Here is an 11,495-nt window from a genome sequence, read left to right on the forward strand (position 1 = left end):
AGGAGGTTCATTCATTCCCCCGTGTCATTTTCCCTTGTTATCCTTGTGAAACACCAATTAGCTGTATGCCACCCTGAGATATTGATATAGGGCGGGATATAAATGTTTTAAATAAATAAATAGCTCCACATGGGAGTAAACATACAAATGCCTTATCTGTCCATCTCAGTTTCTCTCATTTTTCCAAATTCAAGTTTGGTTCATCTCAGACTTTGAAAATTTCTCCAGTCTTGTGTTCAATTCATTGCAAACTGAGAACCTTTATAAAAGAAAAAAGTTTGCATGGAAATATATAAGCGTTTTGTGCACATTTCTCCCCCCTTTTGCCTCATGTATACATTTTCCAAGTAGTTTTCTTAATATAATGTATTTTAATTTTATTTTCCCTAAAATATGTATTTTTTAAAAAATTGGGGAACTCCATTGCAAAATATGGAGAAATCTGAATTTTGAATAACTCCGTTTTGGTTTGCATAGTGGTTTGACAGTGTGAAATTAGGTAAGTTTGGAATAAAATGTGAACTGAATGACTTTCTCCCCCATCCCTATATGTATGTTTCACCATGGAGATTTCAGTGGCAATGTTTTTTCTTATGTTAACAGAAAGCACCAGCTACCCTCTATGTGGTTGCATGTGAATGTCTTTAAGGTTATAAGCAGACAATTCTTCACATGGCCATGTGCCCAAGTCCATAACTATATGGAGAAACTAAGCATCACCTATATGTGTGAACAGGTTCTATGGTTTAGACTTCTCCTGAAGGAGAAGGCTCTCAATAGCTACTATTCCTGATGGCTATGTGCTGCCTCCAGTATTAGAGGCAGTAAGCCTGTGTGCACCAACTGCTGGGTAACATGGTTGGGAGGGTGCTGTGGCACCATGTCCTGCTTGTGGGTCAACAGCTGGTTGGCGCCACAGTGTGAACAGAGTGCTGGACTAAATGGTCTGATCCAGAATGGCTCTTCTTAATGTTCTTAGACTGATGTGTTCAGATTTCAGCAAGAGTCTTTGCCCATACAGCAATGCCCATCCCTCCCTCATTCGCTCAGATCTTTATAAACCAGAGTGCATCTGCTTCAAGTGCGTCTTTCTGAGGAGTGTGGTTTTCCACCCCAAATAATCGCTTCAAGGCAGCACTTCTGTGCACACTTACTTGAGGGTATGTCCCATTGAAAGCAGTGGAATTTACTTTTAAGTATATATGAATGGGATCCAGTTGCAAGTTGGCAAGAACAGATGGCAGGGAACAGGAGAAAATGAAAGGAAGAGTCTTTGGGGAACAGCTCTGGTCTTCTGTAGATGCTTGCAGTGCTGAGAATTTGTGAGCACTCCAGTGGTTTGCTGCCTGCCTCTTCTGCTGTTACTGCTGTCCCCCATCAGCTGGAGGAAACATTTATGCACAGGTATTTTCCATGCATACCTGTACTGATTAAACATGTGGTTGCCTGCTAATCTCACTCTCCCATTCAATTGTGTGTGCTTGTGTTCTAAAACAAAACAAAAACTAGAGAAAAGTCCCAACAACACAAGATGCTAATTGCATTGCTCGCGAGCACGTTTTCGCTTTTTCTGTACTTAATTGCAGTCACAGGGGGCTCCAATATTCATTTGGAGGGAGGTTTAACTCTTTCCATTCACATTGTGATCCCAATGAAAAATCCCACCCCCAAAAAAGGCTTAGAGAAAAAGCTCTCTTTGGCATCAATGGGAGCTTAACTCCAGCACAGGCATGGGGTGGAGGGTCAGTAGGATTGTGGTAGGGAAAGGAAATGTTTAATCTCCTTGCACAGTGCAGTCCTGATGATAATTGGGAGGATGCATGTGGTAAAGTAAGAAAAAAGAAAGAAAGATTTAATTGCAAGCAACAATTAGTGCCATGTGTGGTTTGACCCAATGAGAGAGACATAGACAGAGAGATTCTGACTATGGCCATAGCTAGACCTAAGGTTTATTCCTGGATCGTCCAGGAGTCAAACCTGTTCACCTAGGTCACACACAGGGGATCCAGTGCTCAGGCAGGGGCGAACCCGGGATGATCCCAGGATAAACCTTAGGTCTCGCTGTGGCCTATACACGAAGCAAAGAACCATTTTTAGAGTGCCTTTTCAATTTTATTCTATCGTTGTACTAAATTAATCACCTTGACAAGTTCGAATGCGTTTTAACAGCCTCAGGGTGGTGAACCATTAGCATTTTACAACTAACGCTATACAATTAATAAACAGTAAACTTCACACCTGCCTATGGAAGATGATGACATGGTCGCTCACGCCCTGCCCTGAATCTGTGGTAGTTTGGTATCTAAATGGAAACATGAATAAAATTGTCAACTGGGATAAGTCTGTCAAACGGCCAGCTAGACCTTATGCATGTCGAACCCGCCCCACCGGTTTCTGTTCTTCAGCTGCTGCCGGAGTTTGGGCCCATAGAAACATAAGGATTTGAAAAGTAAAGAAAAAAATTAAATATTTGGGAATTAAGATTACTAAAAATTTAGAAGATTTGGAAAGTGAGAATTTAAATGGATTGAAAAAAGAGATAGTAGAAAAGTAAAAGAAATACAAGAGACAGAACCTTTCATGGTTTGGAAGAATAGCTTTAATAAAGATGAAAATTTTACTTAAGATTAATTTTATCTTTAGGATGCTACCAATAAGAATCTCAGATTTAGAGTTAAAAAGTTGGCAGAATTTTATAAATAATTATTGTAATGCTGAGAAGAAATCAAGGATTAATAAAAGTAAATGGTATTTAAGCCAAAGAAAGGGAGGATTGGGACTCCCAAACCTTAAGTCTTATTATGTAGCAAACAGGTTAAGTCATATTGTTGAAGCAATTTTAGGGGTAGGTGATTTAGATTGGATGGAGGAAAAAACAACAAGTAATATAGAATTAAAATTGCAGAATGTATTCTTTAAGGAAAGAGGGAAAGGGAAATGGGTTAATGATCAGTTTTTGAAGTTCCATTGGGAACTTTGGAATAAATATAAAAAGGAACTGCTTTCAAGCAGCTCCTCCTTAACACCAGTGATAATGTTAAAGAATTTTCCTGAAGATTTAAAGAATAGATTAAGTAAAGTTTTAATAGAGAAAAATAAAATGAAATTAAGAGGGATGAATACAAGAGAGAGGTTGGAGGAGGTTTTAAAAGATATAAAATTAACGTGGTTAAATTATGGGCAATTGGAACAATGGACTAAAAATTGGGTAAGAGAAAATGGAGACTGTGGAGAGATGACGAAATTTGAGAAACTAATTGAAAAAAAAAGAAATTGATAAGGGACAAAATATAAGGACAAAAGGGTTAATGAGTCAATTATATATTATATTAGTTGAGAAAGGATTGTTGGATAGTGTAGGAAAAGTGGTTTGGGAGACTGATTTGAAGATACAGATAGGACAGCAGAGTTGGGAAGGATTATGGAGACAGAGAGTGTTGAGAAATATGTCAGTAAGAATAAAGGAGAATTATTATAAACTTGTATGGAGGTGGTATTTAACTCCGGTTAGATTAAATAAGATTAATAATCAGCATTCAGCAGATTGTTGGAGAGGTTGTGGTGAAAAAGGAACGTATTTACATATGTGGTGGGATTGTAAATATGTGCAAAAGTTGTGGAAGATGGTGTTCTTTGAGATTGAGCAGATTGTGGGAATTAAAATAGAGAATACACCAAGGATTGCATTACTCTCACTGCAAGAAGATCTTAAATGCAGTAAAGAAACTAAGGAACTGATAACGAATCTGCTGACAGCTGTGAGGTTAATCGTAGCTAGGAACTGGAAGATTCAAGGAGATTATTGTATTGAAGAATGGTATAAAGAAGTGTGGGACATTGCTATAAATGATAAATTGACATGCAATATTAAAATGAAAAGAGGTATAGTAAAAACGAATGATTTTGAGGGAATCTGGAAAAAGTTCCTAGAGTTTGTGTTTTCTAAGGGAAGCGGGAAACCACCAGCAGAAGAAACTATGAGTTTTTGGAAACAGGAATGAGATCCCGAGGTGGGGGAGCACTGTTATGTTTAGTACAAATATGTTTAATAGGTTAAATTTGAATATTTGATATTAAGGCAATTTTATGTTTATGTATTATGTTCTTTTTTGTTGTTGTTGTTGAAAAATAAATTAAAAAATTTAATAAATAAAAAAAAGAAACATAAGGAAGCAGCGCCGGGGAGACGCAGGGCAGCCCCTCAGCTATGGCAGCCATTCGGAAAAAGCTGGTTATAGTGGGTGATGGTGCCTGTGGCAAGACCTGTCTGCTCATTGCATTTAGTAAAGACAAATTCCCTGAAGTTTATGTTCCCACGGTATTTGAAAACTATGTAGCAGATATTGAAGTTGATGGAAAGCAGGTGGAGCTGGCCTTATGGGATACAGCAGGACAAGAAGACTATGACCAACTTAGGCCTCTTTCATACCCAGACACCGATGTTACACTGACGTGTTTTTCAATTGATATGCCCCTTAAGATGACATGATAGAAACTGTGGATCATGTATTGCTGTACTGCTCCTTTTATTGTGATTTTCGGCATACTTTCATCACTCCTATTTTACAAGGAATACCTGGGAGATCTGATGCTATACAGACCATCTTTTGGCTGATCAGAACTCTCAGATAACGTCCAAGGTGGCTAAATTTTGTGCTGCTGCAACTGCTTGTCGGCGTGGGATGGTATCATCTGATTGTGATAATGTTTTAATCTCTTAAAATATGCAGGACATGTACTAATTAATTGTTATCATATATTGTTTTATTCATAGTCCCATTTTATTCCATCGGTTTGGGAATATTATATGTGCTCATATTGTTGTTTTGTTTTGCTGGTCTTGTGACCGTAAATAAAATTCATTCATTCAATTGACAGTCCTGATAGTTTAGAAAACATTCCAAAGAAGTGGACCCCAGATGTGAAACACTTCTGACCCAATGTACCCATCATCTTGGTAGGAAATAAAAAGGATTTGAGGAGCTGGCTAAAATGAAGCAGGAACCAGTCAAACCTGAAGAGGGCAGGGATATGGTAAACCGCAATGGTGCTTTTGGATACATGGAGTGCAGTGCAAAGACCAAAGACGGTGTGAGGGAAGTGTTTGAAATGGCCACTAGAGCTGCTTTACAAGCCCGCTGTGGCAAGAAAAAATCTGGGTGCCGTCTCTTGTAAAGCACGGCCAGGGGAAGATGGCTGAAGCACTGCCCTGCACTCGATGAATTTTTGAAGTGCTGTTTATTAATCTTAGTGTATGATTACCAGCCTTTTTCATTTATCTATAATTTACTTAAGAGATTTAAAATCAAGTCTTGCTACCAGTATTTAGAAGCCAACCATGATTTTTTTTTATAATGGTCTGCATCAACTACATCTGTGCACACAAGGGTTAACTTCAACATTCCTTTAACAAAACTTTCTCTGCACTTGCAGGATTTGCCAGGCGCTAATTGAAGACAATTCTCTAACTTCTTGCTTTTTTAGAAATGGGGAAAAAGCTGGTAACACTGAGAATTGGGCTGTAACTACTCCATAACTAACATGTTCTAGCCTCTTTGGGTACAACAGACATAGCTGTGGATGAGTTTCTGAGTAATTTTAGTGTTTTCACATTGAGGGAAGTTATGGGAGAGGTTTTTTTCTGATCACCTACTCGAAGGCTCTGAAATATAAACTGATAGTGATTACCTTGAATTGACCAGAGTCTCACGTAGCAATGAAAAGTGACAGTTCCGTGGTTTCATGTTAGTTACCTTATAGTTACTGTGTAATTAGTGCCACTTATGCATGTCGGATGGAGGTTATTCCCATGAATGCCATTGTGTACATAGCATTCCTACGTACACAAAGGTAATGCCACTGTCAACAACAGAATCCTGGTTCTTGCCCTAGATGTAGTAGGAAAGACCTCGGTCCTTTAAGCCAACTGGCTTCTAATGTGTGGTCTTCCTTTCTTTCTTTGATGACAGAACTGGGTAAACTCTAGCTGTTCAGATATTGTTGGACTCCAATTCCCATCCAACAATTCTGCCATCGCTGCCCTCCCCCACAAGTTGGAAGAAACATTTATACACAGGTATTTTCAACGCATGTATGCAGGGAGCTTCGGCTATTGGGCAGTAAAAAAATGCAATAAATAATAACAACAACAACAATAATAATGATAATAGTAATAATAATAATAATGTACTTAATTAAACATGTGGTTGCCTGCTAATCCCTCCCCACCCCACCTCCATTCAATTGTGTCTGCTTGCCTTCTAAACAAAAAAAAGCCAATCTGGTCAAAGGTGAGGGGATGATGGGAATGGTAGTTTATCAACATCTAGAAAGACACAGGTTCTCCAACATTGTTTTATGACAAGGAACAACAGTTTCATATTTGATTAGCTACAAGACGCTTTGCACATTTCTTCAAGGCTCTGTTAATCATTTTTATTGCATTGCATCCTTGTTCTGGTTTAGAATTGCTTTTGTAAGGAGCAATCTCACAGTGCCATCTTTGCAACAGATCTGCAATTCAGTCTAATGATCTTGTGCTGTAGATGGGTCTTTTTCAGATTGTAATAACAGCTTCTTCTTTTTGGAGCATGATAGTAATTTTCTCTATTCTCATCAGAACTATTTTAAGCCGTTAGAAAGAAATGACCTAATTAAGGACAGCAGTTTTCAAAAGAGTCAACGTTGTTTTATAAGCTAGCTGAGTGTTAATTAGACATGTGCTTTACTCCTTGATCAGCAAATAATTTGGAGAAGTTAGCCAAGCTTTGTGTGTGTGTGTGTGTCAGTGTGTGTGTGTGTGTGTGTGTGCATGCGCATGCGTGCCATTGGGGGTGGTGTTGTGGGAAAGTTCCTGACTGAATTTTAAGTAAATGACAGCAAAGGAGAAGAAAGTCTGGGTCACTCAATGCTAATTATCTGATGATGATATGCTAATTCAATGGCAATGCAGATTAAACTGGACATCCACAAAAAAGACAGTAAGGATGTACAAGAATTTTGTTTCAGTTCGTTGAGTGTCAGAACCTGTTCCTTTCACAAGCCCGAAAGCAAATGGGAGCATATTTGTTAGCCAAAACTCACATATTCCCAAGCTTGCAGTCATGTTCAAACAATGTGGCCCGTTGAAAAATGTGCACGTTAAAAAAAATCCCGACAAGCTTCAGCCTCAATGATTCTCCCCTCTCGGGAAGACAGTGCCTTGTGGTACAATCCTCTGCATGCCTATTTAGCAGTAAATCCCACTGAGTTCAGTGGGATTTACAGATAGGTAAGTGCAGCCTTCCCCAACCGGGGGCAATTCAGATTTTTTTGTGACTACAACTCCCAGCATTCCATTGGCTGGACACCAATGTGGAGTTACTACCACCACCAGGCTGAGCTCCAGGGCGGGGTGAGGAAGGGGGTAGCCAGCTCTCCTCCCTCTAGCTGCCCCATTTCTCTCCCCACAATTTTTTTAAAAAATTAATCTGTAGATGTGAACCTTCACATCTACAGATTAAAAAATAACAGTGGGGGGGAGAGGAATGGGGCAGCCAGAGGGGAAAGGAGGAGAGCCAGTTCTGGTGCCATGTGTCCCTCTCTTTCTGCCCCTCTGGCTGCCCCATTCCTGCCCCTTTGCACCATTTTTTAAAAAAAATCTGTAGATGTGAAAGTTCATAACTACAGATTTAAAAAAAAAATGGGGGAAAGCAATGGGGCAGCTTTTGAGGGTCTGGGGCGTGGGCGGCAAGGCCTCAGCGCTGGAATGCCGGGGCTGGGATGGACGGCAGTGAAACCAGCAACAGAGTCCAGGCAGGGCCAGAGGCAAAGGCAAAGTCCAGAAGTAAGCAGGGTCCAACAGGACCATAAGCAAGGGATGTGGTCACAGCAAAGCAAAGATCCAGGCGGAGCAGGCTACAGCAGATCCAAACAACCATGTTGCTGAGAGAAAGGAATGCTGGTCTTCTATAGTCCTTACCCTAGCTGCTCCCAGCTGATCCACATTAGCCCACCCTGGAGTGCTGCTGGCAAGGGGCCTGAGTCCTGTGAGCACTCTGCAGCATAACAGCCCCTGAACGTAGACCTGGGTCCTGCTAATACTCAGCACCAGCACAGATCCTGACACCTATGACCTGCCAGGCTGCTCCCGGTAGGGCAGGAGGAGCAGCGGAGACAATGTTCAACTCTCTGTCCTTCTTTGCATGCTACCCCTCATTTAGACACAGGGCCTCTCAGCCCATCTAGAGTAGGGTGGCCCTATGAAAAGGAGGACAGGGCTCCTGTATCTTTAACAGTTGCATAGAAAACGGACTTTCAGCTGGTGTCATTTGTATATATGGAGAACCTGTGGGAAATTCCCTCTTCATCACAGCAGTTAAAGGTTCAGGAGCTATACTAGAGTGACCAGATTTCAAAGAGGACAGGGCTTTAATTGTGATGAAGAGAAAATTTCACCAGATTCCCCATATATACAAATGACACCTGCTGAAATTCCCTTTTCAATACAACTGTTAAAGATACAGGAGCCCTGTCCTCCTTTTCATAGTGTCACCCTAATATAGAGGAGTTGCACTGCTGGGGGTGGAGGCAGGGCTGGGGGAGCCATAAGACTGAGCAGATCCCGGACTCTCCTCTCTTCCCACCCCTCCTGGAACACCTCTTTTTTCTTTACTGAGTCCAAGGTTGGTTTTGTGGCCTTACAAACTAGCCACCATGGTTCATTCTGTGGTGTCTGTGAGGGGGCAAGGGCAGGGGCGAGGGACTGGAACTTGGAGTTATCATAGGAGTGTTTACAGCTTTGAAAGAGGGTTCCAATATATCCTACGGTCCCCGGTGTGCCTTCCCAGGGACCATGGGATTGCTCCACCCATTATATAGACATTCTATATTTCTGGAAAAACATCTGTGAGATACATTCTTAGACTTCTGTTTTAATTGGCCCAACATTTGCTCTATGCCACAGTGGCTAATGCAAGATGTTGGGGGTAGTGCTTTCGCTCAGGGAAGCCAAGCAAGAGCCCTTCAGAAAAATCATTATTCAGGGCCATCCCTCTTGTGGATATTACAGCAATGTTATTAATCATTACAGGACTTCATAACATTTCTGACAGACAGATAGCAGGCACTGAGATCTAATAAAATGTATTGTTGCTGTTTGTAATTTGCATGATTAAATCTGATCCAAAAAGAAAGAATATTGCCCCAGAAGATCATATATTCCTTGAGACAAACCGAAATCTGATGTGGAGAAAAATAATTGTTAGGCTACTTTATAGTTCACTCCTTTTTAATGGAAGAGAAAGCCCAACACACAATACCATTTGAATGCACCAATATAAACACAATAATTAACAGTGTTAATGCTACAGAATAAAATGAAAATTAAACTATGAGTAAAGTGGACAAGAAACATTAAATTATGTCCATTAGAAAAACTAAAGCTTCCAGAGAATATTGATCAAATGAAAACAACAACAACACACACATCTTCACGCACAATGTATGGAGATCTTCACACAACCTTATGGAATTCACTGCAAGGTGGGTTGAGGACCACAAGCTTAGATATGATTTTTAAAGGATTCAGTTAGAGGTGTTTCCTATGGAGGACATTCAGTTCAATGTCTGTAGACTTTCGCGCTAGTCAGGGCAACGCACCCCCACCCCATCACCACATAGACAATTTTGCATGACCTGCCCTCTCATGCAAACACTGAGTCATTACTGACTCTTGGAGGGATGCCAGCTTTTGCTGATGTTTTCTTGGCAGGCCTGTTAGCAGGGTGGTTTGCCGTTGCCTTCCCTGGCCGTTATTCCCTTTCCCCCAGCTAACTCGGAACCGACCTCAGGAGGATGGAAGGCTGAGTCGACCTGAGCCAGCTGCCTGAAACCAGCTTCTGCTGGGATCGAACTCAGGCCATGGGGAGAGTTTCAGCTGCAGAAACTGCTGCTTTACCACTCTACCACACGAATGACCTGCATTCCCTTGCAAAGGCAGGAGTATATCAGGGATTTTCAGGTGCAAAAATCACTTGGCTTTTAGGAGTGGAGTACTTACCATTTTACAAGGAGGTATGGGTGGTTTCCCCCACCCACCTACTCCAATTTGACTTCTTAGAAAGCCAAGGTGTCAGGTAGACAATGCTACATAATCCTGTGGCTCAGTTCTGCTGATTTCAGCCACCCCACACTTGAAGCAGTCACTTGGCTTTTTAAAGGGTCAAATAAGGTAGGGTGACCATATGGAAAGGAGGACGGGGCTCTTGTACCTTTGTATAGAAAATCTAATCTACTCCAAAAAAATACATTGGGTGAGGGATAATTTCCCCCAAACCTCCCCCAAGTTTGGGCAAATGCAAATGTTTGGGTGGGTGACCCAAGGTATTTGTATGTTTGCTATACATAACTCCATCTGAGTGAGCTGTTTGGCTGTTATTCTGTACTACCTGACATTCTTTCCTGCGTATCGGCAATTGAAAAGGGTGGCTATTTACAGGCTGTGTGTATGAGTGGTATAAAGGGATTCGAACCCCTGTGTGCGGGGATCCCTGGAGATCCTCTCAACTCTTGCTGCCTTCACCACACCAGCTGCTGCTGTGGAGGGCAGTGTCTATTTTGCCTTTGTGTCTGGAGGACTGTGTATTCTGTCTGTGTTTGGTAAGATGGAGGAGTTTCCTTGCTACTGCATGGATAGGATTCTTCCATTCTTGACTCATGTAAGGACATTGTGAACATACCACTCAATGACTGGTGTGTGCCCTTGGAGTTGCCACAGAAGCTGTGGAATTACAATGGTGTGTGTGGTGGTGGGTTGTTGTTGTTGTTGTTTTTAATGCTGTCATAATTTTTTTCTCAACTGTGTTGCTGAGAGTACAGGAGATACCAACTAAGCTTTGTTGATTTTACACCAGCAGAAGCTAGTGGCTGGTGTGGCAAAATTGGGTCGCTCTGGCCACCACTATATGTGATGCTCTGCCTTCTGAACAACGTGCCTCCTTTCCAGCTACAGGGACTTGAGAGGCCTTGTAAATCTTTTATATTAGCCACTGTGATAACGTCTTATTGAATATTTCATATTGTTGTGCTGATAAAGAACACAAGACGTTATGCTAAAAATTGACATAAACATGGCTTGGGAGAGCATCTGCTTAGAAATAACATGCTTGGCGAAGACTCTAAAATGAAACAAGCCATCCTATAGTTGAAACTGCAAGCAGAGCAAGTCCAGTTTGGGGTAAGTTTTTTGTTAAGCCTTTGGCATTCTTGTATACAATAAGGTGATGCTGCTTCTACCAGGTGGGGGGGGGGGGGGCTCCAGTAAGCCATGAGAATGCTTAACTTTCTATTGTTCTGAATTCTGACTCATCCAAAATTGTATTTCCTCATGATTCTTTCACCAAGATTTAATCAATGAACCATTAATAAATACATTGTTCTCCAAAGTTCTTCTCTCACAGAATCATTCAGTTGGATGGGGCCTTGTAAGCCCTCTAGCCCAAACCCCAGCTTGATGA

The 11,495-nt window shown here is 41.3% G+C and overlaps 1 pseudogene; it reads left to right on the top strand.

Moving 5' to 3' along the window:
- The first annotated feature begins 4,164 nt into the window (after positions 1–4,164).
- Positions 4,165–5,549, top strand: LOC134392332 (transforming protein RhoA-like; annotated as a pseudogene).
- The last annotated feature ends 5,946 nt before the right edge of the window (positions 5,550–11,495 follow it).

This window comes from Elgaria multicarinata, chromosome 1 (assembly GCF_023053635.1).
Source record: "Elgaria multicarinata webbii isolate HBS135686 ecotype San Diego chromosome 1, rElgMul1.1.pri, whole genome shotgun sequence".
Taxonomy (NCBI): Eukaryota; Metazoa; Chordata; class Lepidosauria; order Squamata; family Anguidae; genus Elgaria; species Elgaria multicarinata.